At 48.4% G+C, this 19,567-nt stretch overlaps 1 long non-coding RNA gene across 1 annotated transcript in view; it reads right to left on the bottom strand.

Annotated features, from left to right (window-relative positions):
- Positions 1-13,392, bottom strand: part of LOC121669876 — a 32,951-nt gene extending 19,559 nt beyond the window's left edge. The window contains exon 1 of the long non-coding RNA XR_006017919.1: positions 13,264-13,392. This is a non-coding gene — a long non-coding RNA (uncharacterized LOC121669876). The remainder of the gene's footprint in view (positions 1-13,263) is intronic.
- Between the last annotated feature and the right edge of the window lie 6,175 nt (positions 13,393-19,567).

Here is a 19,567-nt window from a genome sequence, read left to right as displayed (position 1 = left end):
CGGGGGAATTAAACGTGTCACGGTGGGCACACATCATGCCTATGTGGCGAGATAAAATTCTAGCCATAAGTGTGTGCTCCCTATGGCTCTCTGTATATATGGATGTGCTCTGGAGAAATAATAACTATTCCTGCCATTATAATCCAGGTTGTTAGTATGCTTCATCTCCCATTAATCTTTATACATCAATTTAAATTGGCAGCAGTGTTTATGTTTTGTCCCGTGACGTAGCAGCAATGTCATTTGATAGCAACCAAAGCAGCCGAAGCCCTTTAGCGTCCCTCCTTTCAAGACAGCAGAAAGGGGGGGGGGGGGGTGGGGGGGGGGAATGGGAAAAATATAAATAATGTATTTTAAAAACCCCAAACATCTCTAACTTTCCCCCTTTTCTTTAAGGGAACGTTTATGCCTCCTTCCCACCCTCCTGTTCACCTGTTTAAAGAAACCCTCTGTTATCCAGGCTCTTTGGAGGGGGAGATGGAGCTGCTGATGCCGACCCTGGTTATTTTTATTACATTTTACATTGTTGGCGTTAATTTCTCAGGTGGAACAGCCGTCCATTGAACAGCATGGTAGGTGTCATCCCAAATGCCCAGCTCATTTTCACAGGCTGGCTAAGGTAGGATCCCGCCTTGCTCTGCAGCTTAAAAAGGGGGGAAATAAATTACTCTTGTGGGATGGCAAAAGCCCGCAGAGGTGGGAGGCTGGTTCGGGATCCCCGGCGTCCACCTCCTCCCCGGCGACCTCCCATCTCTTCCAAGGTGCTTAGGAGTTGAAGATAATTTTTTTTCTATGGGGATTTCACATCATTTGTCCCTACCCCGATGCTGCAGACCCGTGGTGTTGCTCTGCTGAACTTAAGAAAATATCTCCTCCGTGGTTTAATTTACCCGGAAAACGCTTTGCCTACGTGTTCAGCTGTTTCTGTGTTTATCCATTTTTCCTATAAAACTTGTATTAAAACAAAATGTTACTTTTCTTTCTCTCAGGAGCTGTATATAGAGACCCTCCCTTTTTGAAATAGACCGCAGGGACTGTCATTAGATCAGATGGCAAGCCTTTATAGAAAGTGTTTTGCATAATTACATACCAAAGCCAGAATAGTCACCCTCACATTTTATGGGTCACAAACCATCAACAATTGGCACATTATTGTCCAAGAAACCCAGTCCATTCACTGATAGAGAAAACTAGACTGCCTAATCTAGAACTGAAGAAGATTGAAATTTCTTCTAACAAGAACCCAGAGAAGATTATTTTCAAACTGACAACGTGTTTACATATAGTTATAAAGTTCAGAGGACCGGTGGGGAGAGAGAAAGGGTATAAACCACTAAACATGATTAAGAATCGCACAGTGGCCTAATATAGATGGTTCATCAAAAAGGAACAGACTGAAAGCTCCCCCCCCCCCGCCCGCCCCCCCGACAGCCCCTCTCCTTTTCAGATCTGTTCCCTTTTCTACCGTTGTGATTCAGTAATTAAGATATTCTTATTTGGACAGACAGCTCCTCTGGTAACTGAATAATATTAGTTCCCTTTGATGTCAAACTTTTGACAGTTATCACACTAGCATTGGGCAATTTAGCACAAATGCCCTCTTCTTTTTTTTTTTTTTTTTTTTTAAAGGGGGGAAAAAAAAGTCTTTGAAGAAAAGTAATAAGTGTGATCGCTATCAGCAAATGATGTAAATCTCAGTAGACAGGCATCCCTGGGTATAAATTACATTTTGTTGTATATAATGAAGCGAGTTTTGTTTTTGCCTCATTCCCTTATCAATGTCCAAAATTAAGGCAATAATCCCACTTCCTTCACACCAATTCACCACAGTCTCTCTCCCCCCTGATTATTTTCTTTTCTTTCACAGAAAATTGGACGGTTTTCCAAGCCCTCCCTCCCTCCTTGCCTCCCTACACCCCCCTGCCCCGCTTCCCACCCACCCGGCGCAGCGCGGAGCCACCGGCGCTGCGGTGCGGGGGAGCGGCGGCAGCTGCGGGCGGAGCGGGGCTGCGGCCCCGGCCCCGGGTCCGCGCTTCACCTGAGCCCCTAAAGCCTCGCCCCGAAGCCACTCCTTTTGCCACGGGCAAAAAAAACAAGCAACCCAAACCCCACAGCCCTTCGCCTGTGGCGCCTGGCAGCAGCGGGGAGTAGTAGTAATAATAATAATAGTAATAATAATAATAATAATAATAATAATAATAGGTGCGTCCCAGGGCTGGATTTGCGAGTGGCGTGGAGCCCGGTTGGCCGGGAATAGAACTGGTTCCTGCGAGGAGCAGTGAAAGAGGCGGGGGATGGATTGCAAACATTGCAAGATCCAGTTCGGGACGTTGGGAGAAGGGGTCTCCTGGGGGCTTCTCGCCTCTCTCCAGCATCCCCTGTCCCCGAGCAGGAGAATTTCACTGCAGCATTAGGGATGAGCCCCCCACTTGCCCCCGCGCTAGGCAAGAAGCCTCCCCAGTACCGGGTGGAGATGAGGTGGCAGAGACTGATTTATTCTGCTTTTTTCATCATAACTTTGGTGGAGGGGGGGGGGATGGGGGGGGGGGGCGGGGAAGCCAGCTCTCGCCAGGTTTGCCTTATCGCGAGATCTGGGCAATTAAAATAATATGAAATGAAATGAATTTTAAAAAATATAATAAACCCACCCTTCAGTTCTTAGTGGAGGTGTATGGAGGGAGGTGGGGGAGGGAAGAGGATGCAGCTCCCTGGCTGCAATGTCCTCGCTAATCCCACGGTCCCCGGGACAGCTGGGTGGAAGTGGCGTGTCCCCGTGTACCGCCAAGCCCCATCCCCGTCCTCCCCATCCCTCTGCTGCCTCACGCAGCGACCGCCGGCATCGGCAGCACAACGAGCCGCCCCGCCGGGGGCGAAGCAGCGACCCCCGGTCTCTCCCCAGCGCTCGCCCCCGGGACGGGGGTGCCACCCGTGGGCTCCTCCCGGCGCGGCACAGGCGGCCCCGGCCAGCCCTCCCTTCCCTCCCTGCCTAATTAGCAGCCGTGGGGAGCGCCCTGATTAATTTAAATGCTTTTTGTAACACTGTAAGGGCGAGAGCCATGTCTGCGGCCGCAGACGGGTTATATTATTTTCGGGCTCAGGTTTCGGTCGCCCGGGAAGGGGGGAAGCGCGGCGGGGTCGCTGAGGATGCGCTTATGCTTCCCGAGAGATAACGTCGCCCCCAGCATCGTCCCTCGCCCCCAGGGAAGCGGCCAGGCTTTTCTGGAAACTTTGCTCCAAAAGGGTATCCTCGTGTTGTGTAACATTTTCCGAGGATTTTCATTACACGTTCAGCCAAAGGTAACACAATCAGAGAGGGGAAAGTTTCTTTCCGTGGCCTTTTTCCCGATGCCGGCACCCCGGGGCTGGGCGGGCCGGGGACTCGCTCGCCCGAGGCGAGGCCATCTCCGGGCCGGTGGCTCGAAGGGTGTGAGAGAAACTGGGCCCAAGTCGCCCCACAAACTCCTACCGTAAAAATAAATCTTCGCCTGCCGCTGCCTCCGCATCCTCCGTGCAAATAAACCTCGGGGAAAACTCCCCGAGGTTCCTGGGAAGTCCACGCAGGGTGTCGGGGGAGGGAAGCGCTTCTCCCCAGCGCGGCGGGGCAGGGCACGGCTCGGTCGTGCTGTGGGACAGGCAGGGTCCCCACTGAGCCCCGCACGACCCGGGCCGGCACCCACATATCTCCGCTGCCAAGCGCGGAACCGCTCCTGTCGGACCCAGCCTCCCCCGCAGCCACCAGCTGCTGTTTTAAACTGGGGGGACGGGGAGTCACTGGGGCAATCTGCACTTGCAACAGGTATAGAAGTATTGTACCTTCCTCCCGAGCTTTTCTCTAAAGAGAGAGGTTATTTAATTTTTTTTTCCCGGGAGGAAGAGGTCCCAGCAGAGGATCTATTGTTTTTTCTTAGGTAAAAAAAAAATAAGGAAGAAAAACTTATCTGCGTCTCCATATTTTTCAAGGATAAAGACTTGAGAAGTCTTGTAAGAGACAGCTTCAGCTTCGGAGAGAGTGTAGTCAGCCAAGGAACTTCAAATAAAGTCCTTGAGCGGTGAAAGAGAAAGTACGGAAACTTTCCCAAAGGTCACCTTTAAAGCAGCAGAGAAACTTCTCTCCCAAGTTCTCTGCTCTGACATTTCTCGGGGGGGTGAGTGCGCCGAGACTTGCCTAAAATCGATAACACTTTATAGAAAGAAGCCCGGATAACATCTCAAACACTCCCCCACCCCAATTCGCAGCCCATGGCCCGCGTTTGTGGCCGCCGGTCCCGAGGTGTGGCCGCGACCACCCCACGCACCCGCTGCCACCGCCCGCGGAGCGCGGCGCTCGGGCGCGTACCTCTGCCCCTCGTCACCTTAGGGGAAAAAAAACAAGGACTAGAAAAACCAAGGACAGTTATCAGCGCAGGGAAAGGAAGAGCAGCGCTTTGATTTACATTGTCTTCAGGAAAGAAAAAGGTGGAAAAAAAGGCAATTAAAAAAACCCATCCCGGCCCTGAATCCCAGGCAGAGACCTCGTCGTTTGTTTTTCTATTTACAACTTATTTTAAAACCATTTTACAAACTAAAAAAAAAAGAAGACGTTTATAAACCCCCGGGAGGTATTTTTATTTCCCAAGAGCAGAGGCAAAGCCTCCGCACCCTGTCCCGGGGCTGCAGCCCGGAGCGAGATTTGGGAAGGGTGCAAGGAGAGCCTGCGGGAGCGAACCCTCCGCACATACAACCGGTCATTGATTCGTTCCTAGTAATTCATGAGAAAGGAGCGTCAATTCCTTCCTTTGCGATACTTTTCGGGTTGCAGGCGAGACCGAGAAGGGACGGGAGGAACTGGCGATATCCTCCTCACACTTCCACTTGCTTCGCTTACGAAAATTGTCTTTTTCCGAAAAGAATCGACCTTTTCTTCTTCTGTTATTCCTCCCAATTTTTTTTTCCATTTCTTTCCCTTTTTATTTTTTTTTCTACACTGTGCCTACAAGCATGCAGGTAATAAATGAATCAGGTAAAGGAGAGGAAATGGCCCATATTTATTTTGAAAACCTTCCTGGTGGGGCCTGTGGGTTCGGTACAAGGATCGGTTTGGCCTTAAATACCAGTAACGCGGCGAGACTTTTGCTCGAAAGGCCTCTAAAACTGACGAGGAGGAAAAGAAAAAAAAAAAATAGCTGATGCCTCCCTTTCCCAGCTGGATGTTGGGGATCGTTTAAATTCCCCTTTTTCTCTTCGAGGGTCCATAATAAAAGCGGTGAAAATGACACTGGTTTCCGCACAAGGAGGAATGTTTTGCTGCTTTAACATTGTTATTTTTGGCGGCGGGTGAGGCTTGGGGAAGGCGACAGCACCCAAAGCCGCTGTGCTCCTGCAGCTCCTACTGCGACACTGTATTAACTCCTAGTTAAGCCAGCAAATAATATTGTTCATTCATCTTTTTCAAAGTTGATTTATAGCAATCGACAGGTTAAAGCGTCATCTGACTTCATTACTTTTAAAAGCTGTCTATTTCAGAACTGTCACTTTTCATCACTTAAACCGAATAAACGGTTGAAGAAATGAATTGGGAGAGACTTGGAGATCGTGTTTATAATTCTTTGTCTCGACGTTAACATTCCTAATGACCTGACCTGCATGAGGAACCTGCGTGCCTAACGCCGAGATTAAAAACAATAATAAAAAGAAAATCAACATCAACCCACCAGCCTCCAAAAGTTACAGAAAAGGCGAGGAAGTGGGGACAGAGGAAGAGCAGGACCGAGATGCTGCACTCGCACGGAGGAAGCATCATGTATGATCACACATGTGCCCACGTACGGAGATGTGGAAGTTAGCACTGGGTTAGCAGTAAATAATTCTCCTGTGTCCGTTTCTTCCTCACACTCCTATGGCGGCTGTTTAAAATGGGGGGGGAAGGGGGGGGAGTGGAGGAATAACAATAATAATAATAATAATAAATTAAAAAAAAAAACATGAAAGGAAACGTATCTCGGATCCTTTTAACTCACTGAGTAATTTTCATACACTACTAAGACTTTTTATTTTAAAGCGACTAGTGATCATCTCCGAGCAGGTTGCAGGTATTGTAGGGAAAGGAAAGACCATAAAAGATTTTTTTTTCAAGTTTTTTAGAGACCGTAAAACAGTAAACAAAAAAAAATCTAAATCAGAGAAATGCAATCCTCAATGACAGCACGCGTCAAAGCTCTCAGGAGTTTCCCTGTCCACATAAAAACCGGCGGCTCTGTGTTTGCTCCCCATGCTGGGAATTCACCTTTGTGGGAGTTCTTCTCCCTGCGCGTCCAGGTTCCCGCAGCGTGTTTGGCTCTATAAAACTGTTGCCAATAACCTGCGTTTATTAATAAATCCGAACCAGAGATGCTTCCAGGGGGCAGAGCTGTGGGAGAGGGGGAATTATTTTAAACAAAGCAGACAGGTTGCTCCCTACCTTTGCTCTCTCTTAACGCCGGGTGCAAGAGAGCTAAAATAATAGTGACCACCCTAAAAACGGAGCAGAGGTGCCGGGAGAGCCGGACCCCGCTCCGCGGCCGCGCAGGAGGGGGGCTGCGCAGGGGCGTGCGGAGAGCGCGGGTGCGGAAGGTGCGTGCTGCAGAGCACTGCGAGGGGGATCGTGGGGGTCAGAGGGCGGCGGGCCGCCACCGGGCGGGCTGGGTTCTAACAAAAATATGTGTTATCGGCTAGGATGGTGGGTTTTGGTGGGGTCACCCCGCTGCGCGCCCGCGGGGCGCCCGCGTCCCCCCACGCCGCCTCCCGCCGCGCTCCCGAGCGCCACCTCGCTGCGCTGGGCGCTACTGCAGCCGCGCAGCCGCGCAGAGCCCACGCACCTGCGGGGCCGCGCGTGGGGAGGCGGAGCGGGGGCACAGCGCCGAGGGCACAGCCCCACGCGTAACTCCCGCCGCCAGGCCTCGGGCCAGCCGTAAAAAGAACAGAAAGGGCTTTCTCGCTTTCTTTGCAAGATTTTTTTCTTCCCCCTCCACGCTGGAGGTGGCCTGACCTTGCAGGGAGATTGAGCTCAGAAGTGTCCCGGAGCACAAACTACTGCGACAGGATTGGACATGCAGTTTAAAAGGGCAAAATCGAAGGAGCCCTTTCTGCCTGCTGTGGCCCGGGCGCTCAGGCAGAGCCTGCCGCAATTTCTGCACCAAAAAAAAAAAAAAAAAAAAAGGCCTTAAGTACTATTAACTACTTTGTTTGGATCAAAATGAAACTTAGAAGCCAGAGCCATTTCCTTATGGACCACGTACAGCTGCTATTTCTCAAGATAATTTAAAATTTTTAATCTGTTTGTTTTCCGCAGGAAAAAAAAAATTAAATGGTAAACCCCCCAAACACCAGCATTAGCTGATACAGTCCGGAATTCCCACATCGCTTAAGGGAATAATCATAATAATAATGGAATAGGAAGCAGTGAATAATGCAATGTAAAGAAGATGGTGAAAACGTAAAGTCTCGAAATAGTTCCAGCACTTGGAGGACTGATTTGGGAAATTACTAAAAAAAAAAAGGAAAAAAAAAAAAAAAAAAAAAAAAAAAGGAAGGCCCCTGCAGGCTCACAATAGGGACAGTGTCACATGCGCATTTCAAAGCACCCCGCGGATCTCTCCGCGGGCTGGGTCGCAGGCAGGTGGTGCGCGGGGAGGGGGATTTGGGGGGATCAATTTCGGTCCTACTGAAGAGGAAGCAGCGGCACAGGCACGGAGGAAAGGAAAGTCCCCATCTCCCAAGCTTTTGGTGGCTTTGGGTGACAACGGAGGGCAGACATCTCCCGGATCCTCTTCGCCCTCCCGTTTACAGAGAATTCCTTCCCACCAGCACACATGGCAGTTGTTTAGCATGAAACGTGCTATTAAGTATTGATTAAGAGCATCCACATGTTATTCCGAGAATGTAAAGAGCTATTAAGAACCATTTGACTTTACCAGAAAGTAGCGAATATTAGTTAATGAGTAATGGAGAAAATAGAGAGGTGCGGGGCGGCGGGCCCCCGGCCGGCCCCAGCACAATTGGATTCTTTCAAAGAAAGCAGAAGAGAAGAGAAAAATCGGTCTATTTTTTAATTCCAGCGAGAATTTCAACCGGGAACAATATAACCCAACAGCTGCGACAGGTGGAAGAGAGATAATTGAGCAAAGGCTGCTTTTGACAATTAATATTGCGGGGAGATAATGTCCCCGGTCGGGGTTTGTTAAGAGCCCGGGGATGCGAAGGGGCAATGCGGCGGGTGCAGCAACAGCCAGAAATTATGAAAAACATTCAGAATTATGGAGAAGGCAAAAAAACCCCAACAAAACAGGAAGGTGAAAAGATTGGGAAGAAATTCCCCCCGTCCGGTGCGGACAGCGGATCCCCCAGGCTGAGAAGTTGCCCGTCCTACCACCACCTTTTTTTTTTTTTTTTTTTTTTTTTTGTTAAGAAAAGAGGAAAAGAGTGTTTCAGGTAGACAACTTAATGCCCGGAGTCTTTTTTAAAAAATGCTTTTATTGCTATTGCACTTCCTACCACAAGATGCAGAGCAAGTCAGCGGAGTTTGTATTACAACTATGTCATAATGTTTCACTGATGCAAAACATGTAGCCAGAGGGGGTTGCTAATGATTCCTGGATTAGAGAGAGGGAGAGCGAGAAGTGAGAAAAAGAAAACCTGGTTTCTTTTTTCTTTTTCTTTTTTTTTTTTCTTAAGCTACGTAAAACCTGCCCATTAATACCCAGCCCTTGCGACATCTCAGTATCTCGCACAGACACGCGGACATGCCATGAGCCTTTTAAACACCGCAAACGTTTTGCATATTCCACCTATTAATTATGTTTGCAGCCTATTAATTTCAGGAGGCTCTTTTCAAGAGAAGACAACTTCCAACTTTGTATCTGTGTGGGGGGCGGGATGCTCCAGGAGCTGGGGATTTCCGCTCGGGGTGAAGACCGCTTCAAAGTTACCCTACCGCTGCCCCCCAAAACCTCTCCCCTCTGCCCAGGATGTGCAAAACATCTGTCCTGGCTGCTCCGGGCGCGGACTGGCTCCTCTCAGAGTGTGCAGGGTCCCTGGGGAGATGAAGAGGGAGGTGGGAAGGAGAGATGTCGGGATTAAGGAACATCCCGCGGAGACGCCACCCGGCGCTGCAGGGCTTTCCTCGCCCTCCTCCTGCGCTGGGCTCTAGGCCCGGTCGCAAAGGCTCTCCCGGGCAGGGTGGGAGGTTTGGGAGGAGGGGGGTGCTCAAAGCAGGGCGCAGAGTCCTCCTGCACGGTGAGCAGGGAGAAGTGGGGTCGGCCGCCCGGAGCAGGGGCTACGGAACCGCCGGGCTCGGGGTGCCCGCTCCCAGCCTCATGGTCCCTGCTCCCCGCAGCCTCTCCACCAAGGCTGCAGCTGGAAAAGATTTTCCCTATTTGACAAGATAGTTTTCTTTTTTGTTTCTCTCTCTGTCTTTTTTTTTTTTTCTTTTTTCTTTCTCTCCTGACAATGAACCTCTGAAACCCGTTCAGGGAACGACGAGCGTTCCGAGGAGCCGGGCAGTGCCCAGACAGCCCGGGAACCAGGCGGGGGAACCACTGCCACCTCTCCTGCCCCGGCCACCATGGGCTGAAGCCAGCTCCATCCTTCCCGCAGGCTCCGGGTGCGATGCTGGCCTCCGTCCTACTCCTCTTCCCCACAGGGGCAGCCCCTCCGGCTCTGTCACTCTCCTCGGAGTTGCCCGGTCCCATCCCTGTCCCCTCCGCCCAGCTTGTCGTCAACCTTGCAGAGAGGCCCGATCAGGCCCGGCGGGCGCTGGGAGGGACCTGCGGGGCCAGGTGGGACCAAAGAGCCCGAGACCTGTAGCATCTTCGGGAAAAGGCAGAGGCGAGGAAAGGGCTCGGGTCATGGTTACAGCCCCTGAGATCTGCCGGGCAGGCATTAGCTTTGCCCCTAAATCCCGCCTAAGCAGGACCCGCGGGCAGCTCCCAGCCCTGGAGCTCGACCCCGACCCCGCGGCTGCCACCAGCCCCGGGCACCCCGCTGGGACGGGCAGCGGCAGGAGCTGTCCTGCCCTTTTATCTCCGGATTTCGCTCAGAAGAGATGAAAAATAAAAAGTTTCAAATGTGACCTACTTCCATCTCCCCCTCCCCCTTCCCTTCAGATATTCACGTCATCTATTAAGGGAGGGTGGGGGGGAGAAGGGAGAAGCTAAATTTACGAGGTCTGGTGGGTTCTGGAGTCTGGGTGCTGGGAAACAGGTGTTGGCAGTTCGCTAGAGTGTCAGTCAACTTTTGGAGATGAAGTCATTAGGGAGGTAGTCTCCTCGGAACAATCTGGTGGTTTCAGTCGGAGTTAATTTATACCGAAAAAAAAAAAAGAGAGGGAGAGATGGGGAAAAAAAAAAAAAAGGAAAGAAAGGAAAAAATAAAAGAGCCTGTAGAAATACCGAAGGGGACAAACATAACGAGAACAGATTCACACTCCCACAGATTATGCCACTTGGAAGTCACATCCTGAGAAAAATAGCCGGCTCTTGCACAGCAGCGTCGCGGGGCGGGCGGGGGCTGCGGCGGGGGGCGCGCCGGGGCGGCGAGGCTGGGAGGGCACAGCCGGGGGGACAAGAGGTCCTGTCCACTCCCCGGGCCGCCCCGCACCTCCACCGCCTGCTCTCCGGCTCCCAAGGCGACAACTGTCCGGGACACGACTGGCCAGGGTCACCTTCTGCCTGTGTCTCCCTCCCCAGCCCGCCGCCACCGAGGCTGGAAATTGCCGGTGACCCTGAACTGTTCCCGGCTGTCTGTGAAAAGGCCGGCGATCCGCGGGCCGAGACAAAAGGTTTCATGTGCACAAACACAGTCTCCTTCAGGCCTGAGCACGGCGCTGCTCGGAGCCGGGGCTGGCGGCCGCTCCGTGCCGGTGAGCGGGGGGGCGGGGGGGGGCGGCGGGGTGGGGGGCTCCGGCAGCGCCGGGGTGGGAGAGCCCGGCAAAGGCGTGGTGCGAGCTCTGCCTGCGAGGCATCATGGCATATCATGTGCTTCAAAAGATGGGGGGAGAGGAAAGGAATGATGCTCAGATCCCATCGCCCACCCCCCTTTGCAGTTGGGTGACAAATCACCTCCGTTGTATCAACCACTTGTTTCTTTTAGTATCGCGGGGAAAGATTTCATTAATGCTCCTCCAGCCCCCCCCCCCTTCCCCCCTCCCCTCCCTCCAAATCTATTTTCTTGCTCAGAGTGTGTCTTCTAATCATAATTAAAATCGTCTCATATACATCGGCGTCTCTTGTGTGCATATTGAATTGCAGGTGACTGGGCGGAATGTTATTTCACTCGTGTCTCTCATTTTTACATTTACACTCACACGAAAACAACAACGACAACAACAACAACAAAAGGGAAAAAAAATAAAGCAAAAAGCAAAAAGCCCAGCACCCAGCGCCCCCTCCCCGGCCGCAGATAAGGTGTATCGTGAACGGCGATAGAAAGGCCATAGTCACGATCGATGATTTACCAGGCAGCCGTCATGCATCACGTTCAACCCCACGGCCAGCCCGCTACTTCACTTAATATAATTGAGGTTAAAACTGAAGTGGTGGCGGAGGGAGTGGGTGTCGCTGGGTCGCAAGGACAGCAGCGGGATCTGCTGCCCCGGCTCAGGCACGCAGGGGTCACTTCTATTAAGTGATTTCCACCTTATTTCCTATATCCTGGTCTTTAGGTGCGGGCTGCACATATGCGCGGCGGTGCGCGTAGGTTCCGCTCTGGCACTGGGCAGAAAGCTCACGCAGATGACCTTTTTCCTTTTTTCCCCTCTTAAAAGCAGAGAAAGATGATCTCCGCGCCGTTATTTACAGCCACGTAATTAAGTCAATATGATGGTTTCGAACCAGAATCCCAGTCCCACTCGCGGTGGAGCGAGAGGGGCTGAAGCCAAGTTTATTGTCTATCACTTCAAGGAATGGGGGTTAATTTAAGCGCTATTACTGTTATTTCTCTGCGTCTGAGGCCACAAGCAAAGCATAAACCGAGGTGCTGGGTGTTTATTCCAGGCGATGTGACAGTCTGGATGCAAGGCAAGGAGGGACTGTGGGAGAGTTCAGGCGAGGACTGAACCAGCCCCACAAGCAGGGCTGAAAACCGTGTCTTCTTTTTCTTCCAGGCTTACATGAGGGTTTATCACTCGTTTCTTTTCCTTTATTGATTTTTCCTCTTTTTTTTTCTCTTTTCTTTCTTTTTTTTTTTTTTCCCAAACAGATACGCTTTGTTAATTTTATTTCCCGACACCGTATTCAGCCTCTGCGCCTTAAAGTCCTTTAAGCGATAGGTCCACGTTTATACCTCCTCTGGAGCAAATGCAAAATACACTTCAGCTTAAGGGTTGGAGAAAAACCTTCTCTGCAAGCAGAAGCTCTGCTGAGCAGCCTGGTGCTGCTGATTATATAGTGCAACTTGAAATGATCTCAGCCGGTGGAATATTAATCAAATCAATCAGGGTTGACAAATGAGAAATATTTGAGGGAAGGTGGTAATTTACAACTTTGTTATTAGTTAAGAATCTCCCGCCTTGTAAGAGTAATTAATAACTCCTGGATGGGAACAATTTGGAGACGGCAAGAAGACAGCGTCTTGAAATAAAACAGGATAAAGAGAGGGGTTGAGAATGAACTACATCTCCGTGGAAGAGAAATTGCAAATGATTTTTTAAAAGATGTCTACAGGGGCATTATATATATAATACGTATATAATGTATACACGAGTATAAATATGGCATAATCAGGCCAGCGAGCGAGGGAGACTGGACAGGAGATAAATACTGAAAAAATAAATCAAAACATTGATTCTTGTGGTCACGTCGCCCATCCAAAGATGAGATGAAACGCTGGGTTTCAAAGTACTTCAAAGAAATGATCCCCAATATGCAAAAGTGCAAGTCAGAAACCAAAGGAGTGAGTCCAGAGTGATTTGAGAAATGTATTTTCCCGCTTCTCTCTCGTTCACCCACGCTCCCCCTCTTTAATGCCTGATAAATGTGAAGACCCCTTTTCTCCCCAACTCCCGCTCAGATGGGAAAACTCAATTGTCTGCAATGTTTATAGTGTTAACCCTACTTATCTACAGAACCCTCCCCTCCCCACCCCTCCCTTTTCACTTTCCATAGACACACATTGATTATTAGACTGTATGGACCCCCCTCCTTTTCCACAACCCCACCTTCAACAACTGACCAAAATAATGACTTGTTGGAAAACTATAAATCATTTTCGTGTTTCAATCCCTGAAGACTCTATTTAAGTAAATAGGCTTACTGTGAAACAATGCATAGATCCAAGTCCTTCTCCGGATTGCTTCCAAATGCTGCCATCTCCAAAACTTTTATTTACAAGAGAAGAAGAGGAAGAAGGAGGGGAAGGATAAAAAAAAAAAAAAAAAAAAAAAGCAAACCAAACTTTGGCAAACTTTATCTCTTCTTTATTATAAGCTTCAGCCTCGCCTTGGTAAGCCCCAGCCTGTTCTACAAAAGGTGGCTAGAGATTGAGATTTATTGGTTTCCAAATGAAAAGATTCATTCGATATAAGAGGTTAACTCAAAGTTCCTTAAACCGTGACTAGCATTGGCAAGGAGCTTTGCCTAGTCAGCACAAAGGCAGTTCAAAGAAACCTTTAAAAATACACACAGATATACATACACACAAACACACTCTCACACTTTAGCCTCAACTGCAATTTTCTTTTCATTTTTGTTTCTTTCTGCCATTACAAAGCCCTGAGCCCCTTTGTAGGTAGCTGGAGGGTTTTTTTTTTTTTTCCTCCAAGCTGAACTTTGCCATTTCGGTGTTGACCAACCCCCTTTTCTTTTGCGACCAGTGAATGAAAAGACTCGAAGAAAAAAAAAAAGATTAAGAAGTAAACGGGGTGAGCAAAAGAAAAAAAAATTCCTTCTAATTTATAGCGAGCAGAACAACGTTTAAAAAATAATACAACACCAAAGAAAACCCCAAATCCGTACAAAGAGGGGGGGTCAGGCAAGGTGACACGGGAGAGAAAGGCAGCGAGCGCGCCCCACGCTGCCGGGGGTGCTCGGAGCGGGCTGTGAGGGTTTGGGGTGCTGTCACCACACATGTCCCCGTGTCCGTCTGTCCGTGTGTGTGTCCGTGTGCGCGCCCTGAGCCGCACACAGCGGCTGCGGGCTGGAGGGCTCCGTCCTGTGTGTGGAGCCTGAGCTATGGAAATGGTAATGAGGGAAAATTAACCCGGCCGTTTGTTACATTGCAGAGAGATCAATGCCTGACCCGGGGCTGAGGGATAGCTTACTGCTGCAGGAAAGATATGAGATAATCGCTCCGAAACACACTGGTGGCGGGGACAAACAGGCACCCATTTGAATATCAGTAGAAATAATAATAATAATAATAATAATAATAATAGTAATAATGTCATCAACAACATTAAGCTCTCGCTAGAGCGTGCGAGGAGATGGAGAGCGGAAGGTGCTCAGAGCAGCGCTGGTGCGCTGCTGGGGCTGCGGCCGGTGCTGTCCCGGGGGACGGTGCGGACCCCGCAGCCCGACCCGCCCGGCGCCCCGGCCCCGCCGCTCCCGGGGGCTGCCACATCCCCGGAACGGGATCGGAGCGGGAGCAGGGACGGAACCTCGGGGCTGCGGGAGGCTTGCGGGGATACTAGAGCGGGGAGAGGCTGGCCTTTTTGGGATTTAAAGGGGTTTTTTTCAGCGAGACCTCGAAATAAAACATGAGAAGATGAAGGGGTTGGACAAATTCAGCTGGAGGAGAGAGAGTGAGCTGCTGTCTAAAAAGCAGCCAGCGGAGGCTAACGAGACCTTTGGGGTAGAAAAAGTGTACTTCTTTTTTTTTTTTTTTTTTTTTTTTTTTAAAGTAAGACATCAGTAAACCCACAAAATTGATAATAGTGACAGTGCGAAATGAATCATCCTCCTATAAAGGGACTAGGAAATACAAAACGCGAGCGGGGAGGGGGTGTCTATCAGGCGTGGAACATAATAAAAATATATATTTTTAAGGCAGCTGAGGAAGGTGGAAGGGTTCTTCCCATGTTTCAGAAGACAGTATGGGCAGTGTGATGTGCTCGGACCTGCCTCCTATTGTACAAGTTCGCCATTGGCTTCAGCGAGGGAAAGATCGAGTTTTATCTGAATAAAGTCCAGCAAACTTTGCTGGATGGCAGCCCTTCCTCTCCCTTCTCCTCGTGCAGTGTCAATGCAAAAACTAGTCTGGATGTCAAATGTCTCATTTAAGGCTTTACCCTCAAGATATTTTGCATATGCTTCTGTCAGTGTTGTTTCTATTATTATTATTATTATTATTGTTATCATTTATTTTAGTGAGCTTAAATTTTTTTTTAGCTTCTTTTTAAGGCTAAGTGAAACTGTCTGCCTGGAGGATGAAATTTGAGGTCACTGTACAGTTAATTTCCAGGGGTCGTTCACTAATAACGATGCAGTAGTTAAGGCAGAAACTTGTTAGCTGAGATTAGGTTCTGCAGGAAGGAAAACCTGCGAGTGGAATCCATTACATCTGCAGCGGGGGACGACTTTCTTGTCCAGAAAAATAAACGTTGCAAAGAATAGGGACAGACAATGATCTCCAAGGAAGAAACGGAGAGCGCTGGGACGATTTGGGATTGCCCGGAGCTGAGCCCCAGCCGCTGCGGCCCCAACGCCAGAACCCTGAGGGGCTGGGGAGCAGCCCCGCTCTCACCGCCAACCTCAGCCATGAGAAATGTAGTCTGGAAAAGGCTCTGGGGCAAGGGGAAAAAAAAGTGGGGAAGGATGGAAAATCGCACTTAAGGTGACTAAACAGTTTGTGATCAAGGGAAGAGAGCGGCTGGTGAAGCCGCTTTCAAAATTAGGATTATCTTTAAACCTGGGAATTTAGAGTGGCTGAATGTGGCTTCGCCTGCGGGGCGGTAGTTTGTGGGTAGCGAAGGATAAAGTTTTAACCCTAGTACCTGACAAATAGAAAAAATCACGGGAATGGTTGAAAAGACACTGGGAAGTATCAAACGGAAAAACAAACAAACAAAATGAAAAACAAATTGCGAAACTGCCCGGAAAGCTCAAAAGGGCACGGAAGGGGGAATGGACAGGGGGGGGTTGGAAAAAAAGGGAGAGAAAAATGGTTCTGTGATGCCTGGATATTCCGACAGGAATAAATGAAAAATGAGAAATCGGAGAAGCGAGCCTGTGCAGCTTCTCTGGTCTGTACAGCAGGGACTTAAAAATTACATGTGGAGCAGAGCTGTCCTTGGCAAGTCGTTATTGCTGTTTGATATCATATATATATATTTATATTAGCAACAAGTACTCAAGGACCTAAACTAATTGATTCTGAAGTTTCTTGGAATTTGTCCCAAGAGCGATATAGTTTTCATCTTACATTGCTTAAAATTCCATTTCTCGAACAGTGTGAAACAAGTCATAAAAGTCCTAAAGTGCATCAGTGTTTTTTTCCCCCACACATAAATACTCGTCCAACACCCTCCATTCTCTCCTGATACTCCGAAGAGGTGCAAAAATAATTTCGAAGACATGTAACTACACCATTACATAATCTTGGAAATTGGTAATCCATTTTAATTGATTTAGAAGGCACTTCTGATTTTAAGTCTTAGTGGGAAAAGAAAAAAAAAATAAAATTAAGACACCTTCCCAACTATTTCTACTTATCCACAAACAAGAAAGGTTTTGAAATCTAATTTTAAACCTGAGCACTAATGTTCCAGTTGGACTAATGAGGTAGAACTGGGTTACTGTGCAAAGTATTGGGGTGGAGATAAAAAGGCCTGTAAAGTTTATATACATTTCTGTTTTCCTCATCCCTCCCTTGGAAACACAGCCAGCAGCATCCCCAGCTAATCAGCCAGAACCAACCTCAGCAAGCGAACTTTTTTTCAATTAGCAACACTATATTTTCAGCATTAGAGGCCATGGCTATAAATATCTGACTATTTCTCTTAAAAAAAAAAAATTACGACAGAAGACTGACTGCCCCCTCCCCCCTTTCCCTGCACACCCACACTTTTCGTGTCTAAAATTAGCAGGAAAACTATGCACTAGAGAGAAAGTGCGATGTAGCTAAAGGCAGGGAGGCTTCATTAGTTCCTGCAAAGGCTTGGGTTGGAGCTGGGGCCGGAGCGCCAGCCATCAAAGGCAGCCAACTGCATCTTTGCAGATCATTTTGGCGCTTCAGAGAGCGATTCAGGCTGGAAATCTGTAAAATCCACGCAAACCTTTCTCCTCTCGCTACTAGGCACCCTTTGACACAGTTGTATTGAAGTTGGGGCTGGAAGGTCCTTGGAGGTCTCCGAGTGTGACAGTACTTAGAATAGCGGGTAGATGGCACAATTTTCTAACATTTAGAGAGAAGAACCCACGCTGGGAGCAATAAGTCCATTTAAAAGCCCTTTATTTAAAAGGAACAAAGATAACTGACAAACAAAGTACAGAGACATCTCAATGAAATTTCTAGAGAAGAATAAAAAACTCTCTGCAAAGGAAAACACAAGTTCTCGGCTTTATTTATTGTTGCTTTAAGTACAATACCGAAATTAAATTAAATTAAAATATAGATGTATCTAACAAGCTCCTAGAACTGAGGATGTTTAAATCAGGGATCCAGGATAGTAAGATACGAGCAGCTATTTGAAAGGAAGGAAATTCAGAAAATAGGGTTAATGTTTCAGAGTGAATACAGCTCTCGCATGCCCGTTGTTTAAAGGGCTCCATCACATCAGCACATGCAATTTTTTTTTCTAAGGCGAATCGGAGAAAGATGTGGTCAAGGGTGTGTGTGCTTGGGGGGGGGTGGGGGGGAATAAAACCCGGGAAGAAGGGGGAGGGGGGAGAAATCTGAGGTTAGGAGCTACTTTCTAGGAAAGGGAAATAATCTTAAGGGCGCTATGTGGCTGCATTTCAGGGTTTTTTTTGGTTTTTTTTTGTTTTTTTTTTTTTTTTTGACAGTGCTTGAATTCAACAATGAATGGTGCTTCTTTCTGAGTTCATTCCTTTCATTCGTGTACAGGCTATTGGGTAGGGTTCAAAGCAAAGGCTAAGAAAAAGGAGAGAGAAATTTCAGCAGAGGTGGGCAGCATCTCTGCGAGGTGGTGTGGCTCCTAAGAGCCGCTCGCAAGCATTTAGGGAGCGACATGCAAATAATTCAGGGACAATTTCCCCCCCTTTTATTATTCATCTTGGACTTCGAAACTCGACGGCTTTTGATACCGAATACACATATCGTCGATATTTTGGGGCTAAAGGAAAAGAAATATGTGAAAGTAAGGGGGAGAAGGGAGAGGGTGATGCCGAGAAATTAGGCATTGATCCGGGTTTGATCGAGTCTGGGAGCTTCCACTAGCAATAAGCAGGCAAACACTCCCAAAACAGAGACAGACACACGCTCCCAGCTCCAGTGATTATGTTAAAAAGGAGGGAAATAAAAGAAGGACAGGTGAAAAAAAAGAGAAAAAGCGAAGGAAAAAAAAAAAACAATAAGCTGTATGTTCACTCGAATCTGTGGTGCTGTAAAGAAATCAGTTTCCGTATAAATGATTGTATTTGGGTGGGTGCTTTTCCGACTTATTTGTTGAGTAAATCTCTCTCACCGCGCTGAAGGCGAATCCCTGTTGATAAATCCATCATTACCGTTTGGATACAGGGAGACAGCAGCGCCACTAAATTTATCTTACATTTGTAGCGCTTTAATAGACATTTATTAAATGCTTTCAGAGAGAGACATGGGGCGCCTGATTACATCCTAGTTATAGACAGAACATAAAGACACACGTTAACAGCAATTTACAAGAAGGAGGGAAAAAAGGAATAAAGAAAAGAAAACAAAAGAAAAGGCAAAGTTTGGGAGTGAAGCTGCTGGGAACCAGGCATCGTGCGCCTCTCCGTATGGCCGCTAAATACCAGCTTTTTCTCCTGCATTTCTGGGAATATTAATCGTGGCCTATAGATGTGTGTGCATGTCTACATACAGAGTATGAGCCAGGCACTCGCACACGCAGATGCACGCGTATGGATCAAACAAGGCGACGCAGATTTCTGTTCCATTCCCCAACACACAGGAATACAGGAGAGCATTCACAATAGATTCATCACCCTCTTCCACACTCGCCCTCCACCCCCTTACCCCTCTTACACCCCCCACCCCTCCCCCCGCCAGCTTTTAACTCTAATTTCAATCTTCTTCAACTGGAGAATCTCCAGGGACCTGGGCAAACTTGTGTAAAATAGTTAAACCAAGCGTGTTTCAAAGAGGATTGCTGAGTTCCTCTTCCTGCCTTAATAAACCGAAAGGCCCAGTTCAAAGAAAACACGCTGGAATCAAAATTCAAAATATCTCACGACTCGCACGGATGGAGCAGGCTCCGAGCGATGGATACGGCTTTATGCGTTGGTGGGCATGTAGTGACAAACATTTCACCCTCCTTTTTGTGTGTATGGAAACCCTTCCTTTGGGCTTTTTCTCCCTTTCTTATATATATACACATATATTTTAAACCTTTCTATTTTCTTAAAAAACCCTTCCTTCCACCGTCTCTCAGGTACACGTTTAAAGCCACCACTCGCTT

Source organism: Corvus kubaryi, unplaced genomic scaffold (assembly GCF_017639235.1).
Source record: "Corvus kubaryi isolate FWS band 111438036 unplaced genomic scaffold, C.kubaryi_AGA036_p1.0 37394, whole genome shotgun sequence".
Classification (NCBI taxonomy): domain Eukaryota; kingdom Metazoa; phylum Chordata; class Aves; order Passeriformes; family Corvidae; genus Corvus; species Corvus kubaryi.
The sequence above is the reverse complement of the archived record's forward strand: the minus strand, read 5'-3'. Positions and strand labels throughout refer to the sequence as shown.